General features: G+C 47.0%; 1 protein-coding gene across 2 annotated transcripts in view; it reads right to left on the bottom strand.

The window, feature by feature from the left end:
* map1ab (microtubule-associated protein 1Ab) overlaps positions 1–9,222 on the bottom strand; it is a 57,442-nt gene extending 48,220 nt beyond the window's left edge. For both annotated transcript variants that reach the window (XM_072282169.1, XM_072282167.1), the window contains exon 1: positions 9,173–9,222. The gene's annotated coding sequence lies outside the window, so the exon portion shown is untranslated. The remainder of the gene's footprint in view (positions 1–9,172) is intronic.
* Between the last annotated feature and the right edge of the window lie 9,608 nt (positions 9,223–18,830).

An 18,830-nucleotide genomic window follows, 5' to 3' on the forward strand; every position in this document is an offset into this window, starting at 1 on the left:
AAACGCAAAACAACTAAATACTTCACAAATCACTCTTTTTCTGGCAAACGATGATTGCAAGTAATGGTCTGTAACTTTCCCTTGGATGTGAAGGCAATTTGATGTGAGAGAACAGAAGCAAAGCAGCAGGCCCCTCACTGAGAGCGAGGAAGACCCAAGGATCGATCGATTTAAGCGCTGTTACAGGCCGAATCAAGGCAGTGGTGTCTGAACATCACAGCGTACTGACATACCGATGTTTGGACAGAGACTTAAGCCCCAAGCCAAATCGGAAAGGTTGGCTACAGCTGAACCGAGGTGAGGAGGTCCAGGCAGCAGGGCGGATCAGGGTGACTGAACACGATGTGCGGACGGGGACTTAAGCGTAAGGCCGAATCGGAAAGGCCAGGTACAGGCCAAATCGAGGCAGTGGAGTCCAGGCCCCACAGCGTTTTGAGGTGATTGAACCTGGTTTGGATGTCGATTTAGGTGCCTGGTCAGATTGAAAAGGTCAGGGTGTCGGGACCCGCGGTGAGGAATGGGCCGGTCCAGATCGCTGCCAAATGGTGTTTACTTGGTTCTGCAGTCTCTGTCTGCAGACTTCAGTTCAGAACGCTATTTGCTTCAGTTCAGGATGCTACTAGTTTGCATGATTTGTTTTATTTAAAAATCTCTCTGCACATTGGGTGTTCAATGGCTTTCTTTTTCTTATGGAAGACGAATGTCAACGTTGCATTATTTATACATACTTTGATAATAAATGTATTTGAACTTTGAAGAAATAGGTGGGGTCTTTAATTATGTTGGCTGCTTTATTGAGAGAGTGAGAATCATCGACCGAGTCCGTGGAGGTGGGCCTCATTTCCGTGATATGCTCCTGAGCTGTGTTCACCACTTCCTGCGGTCGTCCTACCAAACCATTATGTATTCCGATAAGATGTATGATGCATTGATAAAAAGTGGCAAGGATCAGCGGAGACATGCCAAATTTCGTCAGCCTCCTGAGGAAATAGAGGCTTTAGTGAGCCTTCTTGACTGTGCCTACACTTGGTTGGACCAGGACAAGCCATCTGTGATGTTCACTCCTAGGAACTTGAAGCTCTCAACCTCATCGCCCTTCCTGTACACAGGATATCAGAGTGAAATGACAGGGTCTAGCCTCTGGCCAGAGTCAGCGTAGTAGTCTGTGCATTTGCTCCTCGATCAATTTACAATCTCCGTTTAATGCAATAAGATATTTCACAGTGTTCTGAGCTAGTGTCAGTGACACCAACCTATGGGGTAGGGTAGCCCAAATTGGCAGGTTTCAGGGAGAGTTAGGGAGGGAGCAGGCTCCCGAAGGAATTCCTGCCTTTTACAGCAAGTTTGTTAAGGATTATCGCAATTCTTGACAGGAGGCTGGGAACAGGGAAAGAGCTGAGATCAGCAGAAATGGGATTGATTGAAATGAGAAACAGAAAATGCTGGAAATACTTGGTAGGTCAGGTCACATCTGGTTCACACTTTACAGTCGTATAGCAATGAACAAGGCCCTTCAGCCCAACTGGCAAATACTGACCAAGAACCCCAACTATTATTCCCATTCACTTGTGGTTGACCCTTATCCCCTAAAGCTTTCCTGTCCATGTATCTGTCCAATGTCATTTGCATCAATGACCACAGTCTGAGGATGTGCTGGATGACAGTATAATATGCCCACAACATACCAGCCCTACATCTTTGGAATGTGGGACAAGATTGGAGCAGCCAGAGGAAATCCATGTGGTCATGGGGAGAATGTATAAACTTCTTACAGACAATGGCAGGAATTGATTCAGAATTGATCCACCCCTTTAAAAGAAACAGTGCTGCCACTTCAAAATATCGGGTCTAGGAGCAGGGGCCACAGCCTCAGACTACAAGGATGTCCCTTTAGAACATAGGTGAGAAGGAATTTCTTTAGCCAGGTCACGGTGGAATTCATTACCTCAGACAACTGAAGAAGCCAAGTCACTGACGTGTTTAAAGCAGAGGTTCATAGGTTCCCGATTGGTAAGGGTGGCAAAGATTATAGAGAGAAGGCAGAAGAAAGGGGTTACCAGGTAAAATAAATCAGCCATAATGGAATGGTGGAACAGACCAGATGGGCCGAGTGGCCTGATGCTGCTCCTCTGTCTCAGTCATCACTAGGAGCAGAGACAGTACTTGGACAAGGCAAAAGTGACAGAATTGGTGAAATGTATGGCACAGAAAGGCCCTATCAGCTCACCTTGCCCACGTTAACAGTGACACCTGCCTACGCCAATCCCACTGGCCCACATTCAGCCTGTAACCTTCTCTCTCTCTGCCTTTCCTATCCAGATGTCCAAGTACACTGCAGTTGTACAGGCCTCTATCACATCCTATTGCAACTCATTTCAGACACTTCCACCCCCAATCACTTACCCGTTAGAGCTCCTTTAAAATGCCACGGGACAAACACAGAACAGTGCAACACCGGACAGCCCATTCCACCCACCATGTGCTGTCCATCTAACTATCTTTCTTTCTTACCTCTCTATTCATCTGCTTATTTAGAGATATGGCACAGGATCCACAGATTTAACCCTGGCCTAATCACAGGACAATTTACAGTAACCCATTGACCTACTAACCGGTACATCTTTGGACTGTGGGAGGAAACCAGAGCCCCCAGGGGAAACCCACACACATCACGGGAAGGACGAACAACATTCTTACAGACAGCATTGGAACTGAACATTGATTCTGTTGTAACAGCATCATGCAAACTGCTACACTACCTTGTGTCCCAATTCAGAGTAAATGTCCTCCTCTCGTGTATCAGTGATATCGCTTCACTGCCTTCACATTCATCTGATTATCTAACAGCACCTTCAACTCACCAAACTGCCTGCTTCCACTGCTACCTATGGTAACCCATTAACTTCTCCCCTCGTTTCCTAAACCTGTGCTCTGAGAACACAAAACATACCAACATTACAGCATAACTCAGGCCCTTTATCCCACAATATGCTGATCTTTTAACCTACTCTGAGATCAATCTAACCCTTCCTCCTACACAGCCCTCTATTTTTCTATCATCCATGTGCCTATCCAAGAGTGTCTTGAATGCTCCTAATGTACCTTAAGACCATAAAATATAGGAGCAGAAGTAGGCCATTCAGCCCATCAGGTCTGCCCTGCTATTCAATCATGGGCTGATCCACTATTTCCAGTCATCCCCACTCCCTTGCCTTCACCCCATAGCCTTTGATACCCTTGGCTAACCTATCTATCTCTGCCTTAAATACACCCAATGACTTGGCCTCCACAGCCACTTGTGGCAACAAATTCCACAGATTTACCACCTCTGACTAAAGTAATTTCTCCACATCTCAGTTCTAAATAGATGCCCTTCAATCCTGAAGTCGTGCCCACTCATCCTAGAATCCCCTACCATGGGAAATAACTTTGCCATATCTAATCTGTTCAGGCCTTTTAACATTCGGAATGTTTCTATGAGATCCCCCCCTCCCCCCCCCATTCTCTTGAACTCCAGGGAATACAGCACAAGAGCTGCCAGACATTCCTCATATGGTAACCCTTTCATTCCTGGAATCATTCTTGCGAATCTTCTCTAAACCCTCTCCAATGTCAGTATATCCCTTCTAAAATAAGGAGCCCAAAACTGCACTCAGTACTCCGTGCGGTCTCACGAGTGCCTTATAGAGCCTCAACATCACGTCCCTGCTCTTATATTCACTAGAAGTGAATACCAACATTGCATTCGCCTTCTTCACCACCGACTCAACCTGGAGGTTAACCTTTAGGGTATCCTGCACAAGGACTCCCAAGTCCCTTTGCATCTCTGCAATTTGAATTCTCTTCCCATCTAAATAGTAGTCTGCCTGTTTATTTCCGCCATCAATGTGTATGACCATACACTTTCCAACATTGTATTTCATTTGCCACTTCTTTGCCCATTCACCTATAATATCCAAGTCTCTCTGTTTCCTCAACACTACCCGCTCCTCCAGCTATCTTTGTATCATTGGCAAATTTAGCCACAAATCCATTAATACTGTAGTCCAAATCATTGACATACATCGTAAGAAGCAGCGGTCCCAACACCGACCCCTTTGGAACTCCACTGGTAACTGGCAGCCAGCCAGAATAAAATCCTTTTATTCCCACTCTCTGTTCTCTGCTACAAATCCTGGAAGTGCATTCCAGACACCCACCTCCCTCTGTGTGTAAAAAAACACTTGGGCCAGACATTCCCCCCCCCACCCTACTTTTACTTTCCTCCAAACACGTTAAAATGATGCCCTCTTGTGTTAGCCATTTCTACCCTGGGAAAACATCTCTGGCTATTCATTCCATCGATGTCTTATCACCTTGCACAGGTCCATCAAGTCACCTCTCATCCTCCTGCACTCCAAAGAGCAAAGCTCTAGCCTACTCAACCCAGCCTCGTAACACATGCTCTCTAGTCCAACCAGCATCCTGCTAAATCTCCTCTGCACCCTCACTAAAGCTTCCACATCCTTCCTATAATGAGGCGACCAGAACTGAACGCAATATTCCAAGTGTGGTCTAACCAAGATATTACGGAACCAGGTTAGAAAAAGGCTTTATCTTCCATGAATATATCCTGTGTCACACAAAGATTCAAACAATGAAAACTCCCAGCAATAACCATCCTTGCAGGAGACAACCAATAGAAGATCAATAACCCATGGGTACTGTCAATAGGAGATCAATAAACCATGCTGGGAGTTCAACATTAGGACAGGCTTCCAGCATGTTACTGCATCCTGTAAACAAAAAAGGCTCGGCAACTGAGCTTAGCTGAGACTGAGCAGCACTTCAGGAAAATATTAGCTGCAATTTCACTGGTATGCTGACATTCTGCTGACCACATGGGGGTACTGATCAGATTTCAGCTGGCCTGGGAGCAGAGGGGTTAATGGTAAGACTTCTTGACTACTGCAACAGGCAGTAAGGGAAGGGTGGAGAGGGCGACAGGAGAGAAAAAGCGAGGAAGAGTGAGAGCTGAAGATAGGAGAGAAAGAGGGAGGGAGTCAGGGAAGACGAGCTGAGGGAGGGGGAGAAGCAAGAAGGAAGGGCAGAGAGTTGTAAGGGGGAGGGGAAAGGAAGTGCAAGGTATGCAAGAGGAGAGGCAAGGAGTGGGGTAGGAGAGAGGTAGGGAAGTAGGGAAGGTAGAGGGAGGGAGTGTGCATAAATATGAAGGGAGAGAGGAGGATAGGTATTGAGGGAGGAGAAGGGGAGGGAGGGGAGGAGAAGGGGAGGGAGGGGAGGAGAAGGGGAGAGAGGGGAGGAGAAGGGGAGAGAGGGGAGGGGGAAGGGGAGGAAGGGGAGAGGGAAGGGGAGGGGGAAGGGGAGGGGGAAGGGGAGGGGGAAGGGGAGGGGGAAGGGGAGGGGGAAGGGGAGGGGGAAGGGGAGGGGGAAGGGGAGGGGGAAGGGGAGGGAGGGAGGCTAAGAGTGGTAGAAGGGGTGAGGGGGGAGAAGACAGAATGAAGGAAGGTGGTGTTGGAGGGAACTGATTCAGCAAGATCAAAAGCCTGAGACTATGTGAAAAAGGAAACTACTGACAACAAACGTCCAATGCCTTGTTTCAGACTTCTGGAGAATCTGAATCCAACCTGTTCGAAGGTTATCGCCAATGTCAAACCTCAGTCTCTGCTACTTGTTCCTGGATCGCGGCTGCCTGTGTGTGTGTGTGTGTGTGTGTGTGTGTGTGTGTGTGTGTGTGTGTGTGTGTGTGTGTGTGTGTGTGTGTGTGTGTGTGTGTGTGTGTGTGTGTGTGTGTTTGTTTATGGGAATAATATCAGACCCATCATCCTTTTTCGTGAATGCTCCAGATTTGAGAGTTCTGCAGACAGAGGGATGTCAGCAGTGCCTGGTACTCCAGTCCGCGTTTTGCCGCCCGCCACTGCAGCAGGCACCATTCCCGACACCTGCACCGGTGGTGCCGGGTCATCGATAAATAAAAAATTATCTGCAGCCGAATAAGCCGTGGCACAGGCAGCAGCAAACTATCCCGCAGAAGGGATTGCGTAGCGGTCAGCAGAACCAAGGTTCCTGAGGCATGAAAATTATCCATTCCCCGAATTAAAATGGACACACTTATCAGTCACTACCTGAGCTCCGTTGCAAATCGCTGTCGCCTCTCTTCGCAGCCTCTGCGTAGACAAGAGCAGTCTCATGCTTGCAAACTAGGGCAAGCTGCCAGCTACGAGGAAGACGCCAATACCTCCCCCTACGGTTGCAATCATCACAATGCAGCGACCGGCCCCCGCAGTCCGTTCTGCCCCTCGCAGCCACCCTATCCTCGGGTTGCCACAGAGATCACTGCTGTGCTCGTTACATTATACATCACATACCTGCTGCCGCAAAACAACAAATTTTACACATACGTCAGCGAAAATGAATCTGATTCTGGCACTCGATGCACAAAAGACTGCGGATGATGGAATCTGGAGCAATACACGCAAAAAGCCGTAGGAACTGGAGCTCTGCGAATCAGGGAACACGGCGGATGAAGGGTCTCGATCCAAACTTCGACTGTACACCTCTGCAGCCTGACCCGCGGAATTCTGAAGGGGGGTGGGGATTCATTAAAATCGAATATTGAAATTTAGAGGGAGACGTGGACGATAGATGTTTCCTATAGTGGGAGAGTCTAGGAACAGAAGACAAAGGCATCCCTTTAGAACAGCGATGAATAGGAATTTCTTCAGCCAGATGGTGAATCTATGGAATTCATTGCAACAGCCGGCTGTGGAGGCCAAGTCATTGGGTACATTTAACGCGGAGGTTAATAGATTATTGATTAGTAATTGGCGTCAAAGGTTACGAGGAGATGACCGGAGAATGGGGATGAGAGGAAAAGTCATGGTGAAGCAGAGTGGACGGGCCGAATAGCCTAAGTCTGCATCTATGTCTTATGGTCTGTGTGTTGTTCACTCAACGCTGTATCTGCTTGAATCTTGCGGGGTCTGTTTATTATTCACTCACTGGACCCAGGGTTAGGAGAAATCTAACCAACCACCCTCGGAATTCATGTTGTCCCCCCTCCCCTTCAGACGAGCATGGGAGGTCACAGGAGACTGCAGATACTGGAATCTGGAGCATCAGGCTGGGAATCTGTCGCCTACTGAGCAATCGTCAAACGCAGCATTTTTAGCGGAATGACGGGACGACGTGCAGTTAATTCACGGTCTGCCCACCAAATCTTAGTCTTTAATCTTTTGAGTTTTACCGGCAACAAATTAAAGGTTGTTTCATTGTATCTCTGCGGAACGGATTAGATCTGGGTGATTGTTAAAACTTAATCTCTTAATCTGCCGCAGAGCGCAATGGGTTAAATTTCAGGTTTTATTCATTCGGCGGCCGTCAGGCCCCGGTACTGTAACGGTTCCCGTCTCCAGTCTCGCATTATTTCCTGTTCACCTCCCCCCACCCTCACCCCTCCATTCAGGCACATTGTGTGAATTAATCTAAACTGGTTTTTATCACCGGGATTTCTCGCGGATTAAATTACACTGTCAGAAATGTTGCCATCAAATCCTGGACCCGATGATCTGTCAGCAACCCGCGATGTTCTGAAATGCCCTGATGAAGGCTGTCATCCCGTAACGTCCTTTCCAGCATTCTATAAGAGTGCTGGTCTGGGTTTCCAGCATCTGCAGAATCTCTTGTCTTTATTTTCTGAAATTATCGACAGCGCTACAGTTGTGAAGCTCCTCACTTTAACAGTGACCATCGTAAAGAATGATTTTCGTTGGCACCGTGTCGACAGTAACGTTCAAACCTCTAGCAATTAACGCGAAATGAACACTTCCAACTGACAGGAATATCTTGAGGCAGAGCTGCACAGAATCTTGCCGAAGGAATTCTGTACAACTCTGCGTAAGAAACTCCCGCACTGAACGACATCTGCGCTTCCGATTTCCAGCTAAACTCAAGCCACTGCCAATTTTGTGCAGAAATTGTAACCGAGTACGTATACACTCTGAGCCAATGAAAAATAAAGTGGATTTTTTTCCCTTAAAAGATCTTTGCCCAAAGTGTTAAGACACAAATACATACCGCCCCCTCGGATGCAAGCGCTTTCAACATTAAAGACAGCGGTTTTAAAAATCGAGATGTTTCTGCACCTCCTGCTTAGAGTGTTAAAAAAAACCTTCCTAGTGATCAGGTGTCGGGGCACTGCAGAGGTGGAGACTGGGGAGCGAGGCAGGGAGATGATGGGGACAGGGATTGGAGGGGAGACCGGGACAGTGGAGGGCAAGAGTGTGGACAGGAGGGGGGATTATACATCTTGGGGATTGGAGGGGGAGAGCGTATTGATTGAAGGGAAGAGAGATATAGGACTGTGATGAGGGTATTGTGGATCGGAGGGGGAAACTGGAAATTGCGGGGGGGGGGAGTATTGAGGAGTCAGGGACTAGAGGGGGTCTAAACAGTCCAGACGAGGTGGGAGGGGGTGTCGAGGAAGAGAACGACAGATCAAACGAGACAGACAGACAGCAGCAGACAATCGGAAAGAAAAGCTACAATGAGACCGCAGAATTTGCCGCAGTGCCCACTCTGCTGTGAGCCTTCGGCTTCTGGAAGCGCTCGCTGAGGCTCTGAGTTTGCACACTATTGTTCCCCCCCCCACCCCGGATGCCCCGAGAGGCAGGCAGGTCCTCTCTGGGAGTGGGGTAGGAGAGGGTGCACCACTCACCCAGAATCACAGTCAGCGGAGGAACACCCGGGGGTGCGGGGGGGGGGGAAGAGTCGTCCTGTTAATGGAAGGTGATGGTGATAAGTAATTACCATCACCCCCTTTTATGTCGGCAAAAAATAAACCCTGAAGCTTCGGAATCCTCAGTGAAATCTGAATCACAGAAGCAGGAGAGATAGTCATTACTTTTGGTGGTGGGGAGGGAGGAGATTGCGGCGAATGCTTTACAGACAGAGAGGTGTGTGCGATTTTAAATCAATAGACAGTCCACACCATCACATATAATCGTCCGCGGTCCCTAATTTCATTTCCAAACTATACTGCAACATTCGCCTATTGTTCGTTACAGCGAGAAAATAAGTTATCATATTTTCTGTACTTGCAAGAAGAGCTCCACCAGTCTGCCTCGCTCAGCCCACCCTCCCACCGTCCCTCCCTTCCCCGGTAACCCGTACCTACCCGCCGCTCGCCGGCCGCACACTCTCCCTCTGCTGCCTCCCGCGGCCTCGGATGGATTCCAAGGCGGAGCCGCCCAGACTGGATCCGCCTTCTCTCAGACTCTTCACCAATGCACCAGCACCATTAACCCCTGCAGCACCACGGCGAGAGGCGGGGAGAGAGCGGGCACTAGGGGGGTGCGGGGAACGCAGAGAGAGGCAGGACCACGCAGAGTACGCGGGGCCGGCGGCGGGACAGAAAACAGGCAGGCGGCGAGGGGGAGAGAGAAGACAAGGACACGCACGCGTGCCGAGAGGGGCTTCAATGGGAACGCAGAGTCAGAGAGAAGAGGCGGGGGAAGGAGAGAGAGAGGCGGCGGGGAGGGAGGGAGTGATGGCGAGGCAGGTAACAGAGACGGTGAGACAGACACTGGATGTGGAGACAGACAGATAAAGAGGGGTGTGAAGACGCAGGCAGGCATTGGGATTTAACAAATATGGATGTAGAGACGGAAACATGCTGGGATATGGGTCAGAAAAAGGATCCACATGGGATGTTGTTAACAAACAGACACAGGGATGTGACAGATATGGATCAGGAGACAGAAGCAGACGGTCAGACACTGAATGGGATGTGGGTCAGAGACAGGAAGATAGAGCGAGGGAGTCAGACATACAGGAAGGCGGGTGCTCTACACCTCTGGGCCTGTGCTACCAGCTCAGCACCCCCCACTCCCACCTTTCCATTTTCAGTTTCTGATGTTATACCCAACTGCCTCACAGTCTAGACCACTCCCAAACAGATGTACAGTATCTCACACATCTGGCTACTTTACTGATTCCTTAAACAGGGCAGCGGCGTCCACACCAGCTTCCAGTCCCACCCTGGACTTGCCCACATCTGCCCCACTATTCTGGGCACACATTCCTACGTAGACCAGCTACAGACATTTACTGCTATCCCTTAAAGCAAGAAATCCTAGTTGATTTTAAAAGTCACAGTCTGGAAGTTTCAGGGTCATTGTTATGCATTTATTTAACAAAATGAATTTAAATTCTGCTGGTGCACTGGTGGGACTTGAACCCATGTCTCTCTGAATAAATTGTCTAAGCCTGTGAATTACTGATCTGCTAACTTGACTTCAACACGACCAGACCTGATTTGTAACCAGGGGACCATTCCTAATCTGTGTTAGGATCAAAGTGGTTCCTGGAGTTTTTGCACTGTGGATTTTACAGGGAGCTGACTGTTTCCTGCTGCCATTTTGTGCAGCTGTTGGCCATTTTGTGTTCAGAATGTGAGGGGGGGGGGGTTCACTAACCAGTGAGCGGGACTTGTGGCCAGCGGGAAATGTGATGTGTCTCTCTGTGCCAGGATTATGCTCTCCCCAGGCTGGAGAACATTTAGCAAGGGGTTGCATGGCAAAAATCAAGGCTTTCCTCCAGGTCCAGGCTCTGGTGAGAATCGGCTCAGGTCTTTCTCGGGCTACAACGTTTAGGCCTTGCATCGAGCAGCAGGCAGTGAAGTGAAAATAAAAAAAAACAAATCTCCAGAAGCCTGGTAGTGTAAAATAAAAACAGAAAATACTGGAAGTACTCAACAGACCAGGCAGCATCTGCAAGATGAAGGATGAAGTTAATACTTCAGGTTTCCCAGCTCAAAGGGGCTTCAACCTCAAACACTAACTCTTGTTTCTTTTCATACAGAAGCTGCCTGACCTGCTGAGTGTTTCCAGAATTTTCTGTTTAATTACTGCAGAAAGTTACAGAGTCCATGTCAGCCCATCTATGAAGATTATCCCCATCTTCCAACACATGACCTGTTGTCTTCTACACTGAGGCAATTCCAGTGCTTGTCCAGACACTTCTCAGAGGCTGTCAGTGCCTCTGTTTCCACACTCTCTCTGACCACATACTCACCACTTGCTGTGTGAGAAAGGTCCTCTTCAAATCCCCTCGAAATCTCTTATCCCCTCCCCAAACTCTATTTCCCTCTGGTTTTACTTACCTCTGATAAGTTCAAACTTGAAGGCACGGTACAGGATTCTTTGCAGTATGGAGGAACAGAAGGATCTTGGAGTCCATGTTCATAGACCCCTCAAAGTTGCAGCACTAATTGATAGGGTTGTTCTGAAGGCATACGGTGTGTTGGCCTTCATTAGTCAGGGGACTGAGTTCAAGAGCCACGAGGTAATGGTGCAGCTCCATAAAGTTCTGGTTAGATCACACTAAGCGTATTCAGTTTTTGTCTCCTCATTATAGGAAAGATGTGGAAGCTTTAGAGAAGATGTGGAGGATATGGACTAGGATGCTGTATGGAGCATGCATAGGTAAGTGACGTAGGACTTATCTTTTTAGAGTGATGGAGAATGAGAGGTGACTTGACAAAGGTGTATAAGATGATAAGATTCATAGGTAGAGTAGAGAGCCAGAGACATATTCCCAGGGCAGAAAAGACTAATATGAGGGGGGCATCATTTTAAGGTGATTGGAGGAAGGTATAGGAGGGATGTCTGAATTTTTTTACATACAATGATAGGTACACAGAACACATTGCCAGGGTGGCATAGAGTCCTGGAGAAGTACAGCACAAAAACAGGCCCTTTGACATACCTAGTCCATGCCAAACCATTTAAACAGCCTACTCCCACCGACCTGCCCCCAGACCATACCCCTCCATATCCCTACCATCCATGTACCTATCCAAATTTCTCTTATGTGTTGAAATTGAGCTCCCATGCACCACTAGCACTGCAGCTCATTCCACAGTCACACAACTATCTGAGTGAAGATGTTTCCTCTCATGGTCCCATTAAATGTTTCACCTTTCACCCTTAACCGGTGAACTCTAGTTGTAGTCCCACCCAATCTCAGTGGAAAAAGCTTACTTGCATTTCCTCTATCTATACTCCACATAATTTTGTATACCTCTAGCAAATCTCCTTTCAATCTTCTAAGTTTCAAGGAATAAAGTCCTAACCTATTCAATTTTTCCCTATAACTCATGTCCCCCAGACCTAGCAACATTCTTGTAAATTTTCTCTGTACTCTTTCAACCTCATATACATCTTTCCTGTAGGTAGGTGACCAAAACTGCACACAATTCTCCAAATTAGGCCTCACCAATACCTTCTCCAACTTCACAATAACATCCCATCTTCTGTATTCAACACTTTGATTTATGAAGGCCAATGTGCCAAAAGTTTTCTTTATGACCCTATCTACCTATGATGCCACTTTCAATGAATTATAGACCTGTATTCCCAGAATCCACTGTTCCACTGCACTCCTCAACGCCCCACCACTCACTGTGTAAGACCTACTCTGGTTTGTCCTCATGAGATACAACACCTCGCACTTATCTGCATTAAATTCCATCCGCTATTTTTCAGCCCATTTTCCCAGCTGGTCCAGATCCCACTGCAAACCATGATAGTCTTCCTCACTGTCCACTACATCCCAAATCTTGGTGTTATCTGCAAATTTGCTGATTTGGTTATCCATACTATCATCCAGATTGTTGGTATAGACAACAAACAGCAACGGACCCAGCACCGATTCCTGCGGCACTCCACTACTCCCAGGTCTCCAGTTGGAGAGACAACCATCTGCTGCCACTCTCTGGTTCCTCCCACAAAACTGATGTCTAATCCAATTTACTACCTCTTCTTGACTGCCGAACAACTGAACTTTCTTGACCAACCTCCCATGGGGGGCCTTGTCAAATACCTTTTTAAAGTCCATGTGGACAACAACCACTATCTTGCCTTCATCAGCTTTCCTGGTAACTTCCTCAACAATCTCTAAGATTGGTTAGACATAACCTTGCATGCACAAAGAGTGGTGATAGAGGCGGGCCATCCGGGAAGCTTAAGATACTCTTAGATAGGCACATGAATGAAAGAAAAATTGATGGCTATGTAAGAGGGAAGGGTGAGATAAACCTTGGAAGAGATTAAAGGTGCTGTGCTGTACTGTTCTAAGTTCAATGGTAAGGGGGGAAAGATTCCTGCACTCTACCCTATCTATTCCCTTTACCATCACAGATAATTGAACCCAAACCTAAGCTGTCCTCGGTGCAATTTCTAATGACTGTAATGTATCTATGAGTGGTTGGACTGTCTCTGTATCGCCACATCCGAAAACAATAAAATGGACAGAGAACCAAAGAGAGATCAGTGGAGGTTTCCTTGGTATCTTTCACGCCCCACACCCCACCCCCCCCATTGTTACTTGCAATCTGTGGGACACGGGTATCTATCTCTTTATTTATTTAGAGATATAGCACAGAACAGGCTTTCCTGACCCTTCGAGCCACACAGCCCATCAACCCCTGATTTAACCCTCGTCTAATCCCGGGACAATTTAAAATGACCAATTAATCTACTAACCTTTGACTGTGGAAGGAAACTGTAGCAGCTGATGAATCCCCATGCATTCCACGGGGAGGACGTACAGACTCCATAAAGATGACATCAGAATTGAACTCCGACCTCCAACGCCCGGGCTGTAATAGTGTCACGGTAACCGCTACGGTACCAGTGTCTTCTGCTGGCCCTGACCTGCAGCGTTTCCTCACGTCAGTGAGGTCCGCCGTGCACACAGGAAGATGGCGCATGCGGACTACATCAGCGCCACAGCCACTGTAGGGTCCCGTCAGATACTGAATGGCGGTAGGCCATTCTGTCCATCAATGTATTTGGTCCCATGGGGAGAATCTCATTGAAACCTATCGAATGTTGAAAGGCCTGGACAGAAAGGATGTTGAGAGAATGTTTCCCATAGGGCACAACCTCAGAATAGAAGGACATCCCTTTAGAACAGAGATGAGGAAGAATTTCTTTAGCCAGAGGGTGGTGAATCTGTGGAACTTATTGCCATAGACTGTTGTGGGGTCAAGTTATTGGTTATGTTTAAAGCAAAGGTTGATAGGTTCGTGATTAGAAAAGGTGTCAAAGGTTATGGGGAGAAGGTAGGAGAATGGGGTTGAGAGGGAAAATTAATCACCCATGATGGAATGGCAGAGCAGACTCGGTGGACCGGATAGCCTAATTCTGCTCCTGTGTCTTATGATCTTAGTCCTCTGCCCTCTCCCATAACACTGTAGCCTGCCTTCAAGTATTTCTTATCCAACTCTCTTCAGAATATCCCTGTTGAACCAACAAATTTTCAAGGATTGCATTCCAGTTCGCAATAGCTCAAGGTGAAGAATTAATCTTTCATAACCCCTCTGGATGTAACAATGATACAACATGCACAAAATGCTGGAGGAACTCAGCAAGTCAGGCAGCATCTATGGAGGGGAAGAAACAATCAACATTTCGGACATGACCTTCTTCTTCACCTCTTAGCCACCTTCTAGCTCTCTCCCACCAACCCATCTTCCTCCTCACCTGGCCATACTTTCTTCTCACTACTACCATTGGCAGGAGGTACAGGAGCCACCAGTTCAGGAACAGTTATTACCCTACAACCACCAGGCTCCTGAACCAGTGAGGATAACTTCACTCACCTCAACTCTGAACTGATTCCACAACCTACTCACTTTCAAGGCTTCACAACTCATCTTCCCAGTTTTTTTTTTAAATTTGCACATTATGTCTTCTTTTGCACATTGGTTGTTTGTTAGTCTTTGTTCATATATAGATTTTTGTAAAACCTATTGCATTTCTTAATTTTCCTGTAAATGCCTGCAATAAAATGAATGACAAGGTGACATACACTCAGTGGCCACTTTATTAGGTACACCTACAAATATCTAATTAGTCTATCATGTGACATCAACTTAATGCATGCAAACACGGTCAAGGGATTCAGTTGTTGTCCAGACCAAACATAAGAATGGGGAAGCAATGTGACCTAAGTGACTTTGACTGTGGAATTATTGAGGCTGGTTTGAGCATCTCAGAATCCACTGACCTCCCGGGATTTTCACGCACAGGAGTCTGTAGAGTTTACAGAGAATGGTGCCAGAGACAAAAACAGACAGCCAGTGAACGACAGTTCTGTGGGCGAAAACACCTTGTTAATGAGGGGTCAGAGGAGACTGGCCGGACTCCTTCAAGGTAACAAGAAGGTGATAGTAACACGTGTTACAACAGTGGTGTGCAGAAGAGCAAGTCTGAACACAATCTGTTGAGCCCTGCAGTGGATGGGCTACAGCAGCAGAAGATCATGAATATAGACTCAGTTGCCACCTTATTAGGTACAAGAGGTATCTAATAATGTGGCCATTGAGTGTATACATACTCTGATAATAAATTTGACTTTTAGTTTTACTTTGAGGGTATGTATAAGGATATGTGGAGCAGAAACTCTAACACAGCAGAATGGGTTGAATTGGTTTTCACTGGAGGTTAGTTGTGTTCTGTTGCTCCTAAAGGGTTACACTGCAGGAGAAAAGCATTGGTGATCTTCTGAGGATTCGACCTCAGCATCCCACAAGGGTGGGGAGGGTGTGGTACACATATTTTCACACCCGTTTGAGGTGCTGGAAGGATCTCTGGCAGATGTCCCTCAGAGCTGTGCCCCTGCCTTTTGTAACCCTGAGAAGCAAGGAGATATTTTGGAGAGATCAGATTCCACACTCCACAGCTGCCCGTCACACCGGGAAGAGCTTCACAGGCTGGCTGTGGAAAGGAGGAGATTTAATGTTGAAGAGCTGCTTTCTTTGCATACACCCTTCTACTAAAATACAGCATAGATTCCTTTATATTTCCTCCTCGGAATGGAGGGAGAATTCGGCCCGTCCATGAACTGTGTGGTTAGCTGGGCCATCTCCAAGGTGTTTAATGAACCCTTTCAGTGGTAGGTATGGAGTCACATAAAGGCTAGACAAGGTGCTGACTTGGTCCCCTGATATTAGTGAAAGACAGACTTTAGAGCTCTTCCTTAGAGTCATCGAGTGCTACAGCCCATCTAGTCTGAGCCTAGTCCCATCAACCTGCATCTAGACCATAGCCCTCCATACCACCACCCCCAATCCATGTACTTATCCAAACTTCTCTTAAATGTTGCAATCAAACCCAAATCCACCACTTGCGCTGGCAGCTCGTTCCACACTCTCACCGCTCTCTGAATGAAGAAGTTCCCCCTCATGTTCCCCTTAAACGTTTCACCTTAACGTATGAGCTCTAGTTCTAGTCTCACCCAACCTCAGTGGAAAAAAGTCTGCTTGTGTTTACCTTATCTAAGACTTCATAATTTTGTACACCCCTATCAAATCTCCCCTCATTCTCCTACGCTCTACGGAATAAAGTCCTAATCTATTCAATCTTTCCCTATAATTCAGGCCCTCATGTTCAAGCAACATCCTTATAAGTGTTCCCTGTACTCGTTCAATGTTATTTACATCTTTCCTGTAGGTAGGTGACTAGAACTACACACATTAATTCAAATTAGACCTCAGCAATGTCTTATAAAACCTCAACATAACATCCCCCTCCTGTACTCAATGCTTTGATTTATGAAGGCCAGTGTGGCAAATGCTCTCTTTAGGACCCTGTTGTGGTGGAGAGACTTGTGTTTCTCTAAGATCCCGAGAGCGATGCCGTCTGGAGCCCGGCCACCCGGTGCTTAGTTCCAGGTACGAACACCTGTGACAGTAAGATCAAGGGGGGAGGTTCCAGACAAAGAGCGATCCAACCAAGACCTCAACGGTGAAGCTGGTGGAAGATGTTGACACATCGCAACGGCAGTGAAGATGGAGGAGAGTCCCAGTCCTCTTGCATTCCATGTCACTGGATCCCGACCCTGATCTGTCAAGGACTGCGTTGTGGCTGCCCATGTTAAACAAAGTCCCACACACCCATTCTCCATCAAGAGAATCCACCCTGACATCTTGTTTGAAGTCCTACGGTAACTTAACGTGGGTAGTGGGGAAGGGGGCAGGGCTGTGAGGTCTGAACCAGAATATATACATCCTGGATCAGTCCCTACAGCCACCTGAAGGTTCACCAATTGATAGCCCCTTAGGAGAACATCATTCTCGGCTCGAGTGATTGCACATCAGTAACTGGCTATAGAGCACTCCCAAGATTTTCATAGTTGTTCTCACTGAGACTGACTTTTGAACATGGAATGTGGAACAGTATTGTACAGGAACAGGCCCTTGGGCACGCCATCTTGTGCTGAAGTAATTTAGCTACCGAGACCTAATCCCCACCGCCTACACGAGTCCATACCCCTCCATTCTCTGCACATTCATGTGCCGGTCTATCAGCACAGCATGGCAACAGTCTCTTCTGACCCAATGATCCTGCGCCACCTCATTACACACACGACCAATTAACTGTACATTTTTTGGAATGTGGGAGATGACTGGAGCACCCGGAAGAAACCCATGCGGCCACAGGGTGAACGTACAAGCTCCTTACAGAAGGTGGAAGAACCAAAGCCAGGAATCTGGTGCTGTAACAGCATTACACTAAATGTTATGCTATCTTGTCATCCAATCTCAAATGCCTCCATTGAATCTGCCCCCACCACCAGCCCATGCAGCACATACAAGGCACCCACCACTCCTGTGCAAAAAACACACCCCACACACACCTCTGAATTTACCCCCTCCACCTTGAGTCTATGCTTTCTGGCGTATTTTAGTCTGGATTTATTTCATTAAATAAGTTGAGGTTCACCCAGCAGCTCTGGCTGGATTAGGATCAGCCTCCGAGCCATTAAATCCAAGAGTGTACAGTATATTGTTCCCAACACTGAACCTCAAGACTAGTTCAATGTCTCCTGCAGCACACACTGTGCAGAATGCACATTAATAACATTAACACTGCCAGAGCGGCTGATGTTTTTGGCTCAGATGTTTAACCAGTGTTTCCAATGCTCCTGGACATAGACTATGGAACACTATAGTACAGCACAGACTCTTCAGCTGACAATGTAGTGCTAACCTTCTAACCTACTCCAAGATCAATCTAACCCCCTCCCTCCTTCATTCTTATTTCATCAATGTGCCTATCTAAAAGTCTCTTAAATGTTCTCTTAAACGTATCTGCCTCTACCACCACCCCTCTGTAAAAAGACTACCTCTGCCATCCCCCCCCCCACCGACCCCCAGACAATCCTCCAATCATCTTAAAACGATGCCCACTCATATTAGCCATTTCTGCCCAGGGTAAAAGGCGCTAACTGTCCACTCCATCAATGCCTCTTATCATGGTGTAAACCTCACTTAAGTCACCTCATTCCCACCGCTCGACTTAAGCTACCCTCATAAGATATGGTCTCCAACCCAGGCAGCTTCTGGCAAATCTCTGCACATAAAGGTGTCATTAAGAGGGAGCATTTACCTTGTATATTTTTTTAGCTGTGTAGGGGTCATTTCACAGTAATCCAGTTGCCATTTTAGGCGTATTATTATGTATCATTTACATTTAAAGCTCATTTCTCACTGGTCATTGAGGTCTTTAAGTGTTACTAAACCCATCCTGTCCTCTCTCCACTGAAAGGTTTGCAATTATACAGAACTAACATGAAGCAGGAAATTATTGCTCTGAGCTTAAAAATAGCTCAGTGCACATTACGAGCTGATGCACACAACATTTAAATCCTCTGTCCTGGATAGTTCTGATGGAAAACTAAACCTTCTGAGGTAATTCAAGATGAAGATCCAAGATTCAAGTTTATTTGTCTCGTGTGCTTTGAAAAACACAGTGAAATGCGTCAAC

This window comes from Mobula birostris, chromosome 18 (genome assembly GCF_030028105.1).
Source record: "Mobula birostris isolate sMobBir1 chromosome 18, sMobBir1.hap1, whole genome shotgun sequence".
In the NCBI taxonomy this organism is placed as follows: Eukaryota; Metazoa; Chordata; class Chondrichthyes; order Myliobatiformes; family Myliobatidae; genus Mobula; species Mobula birostris.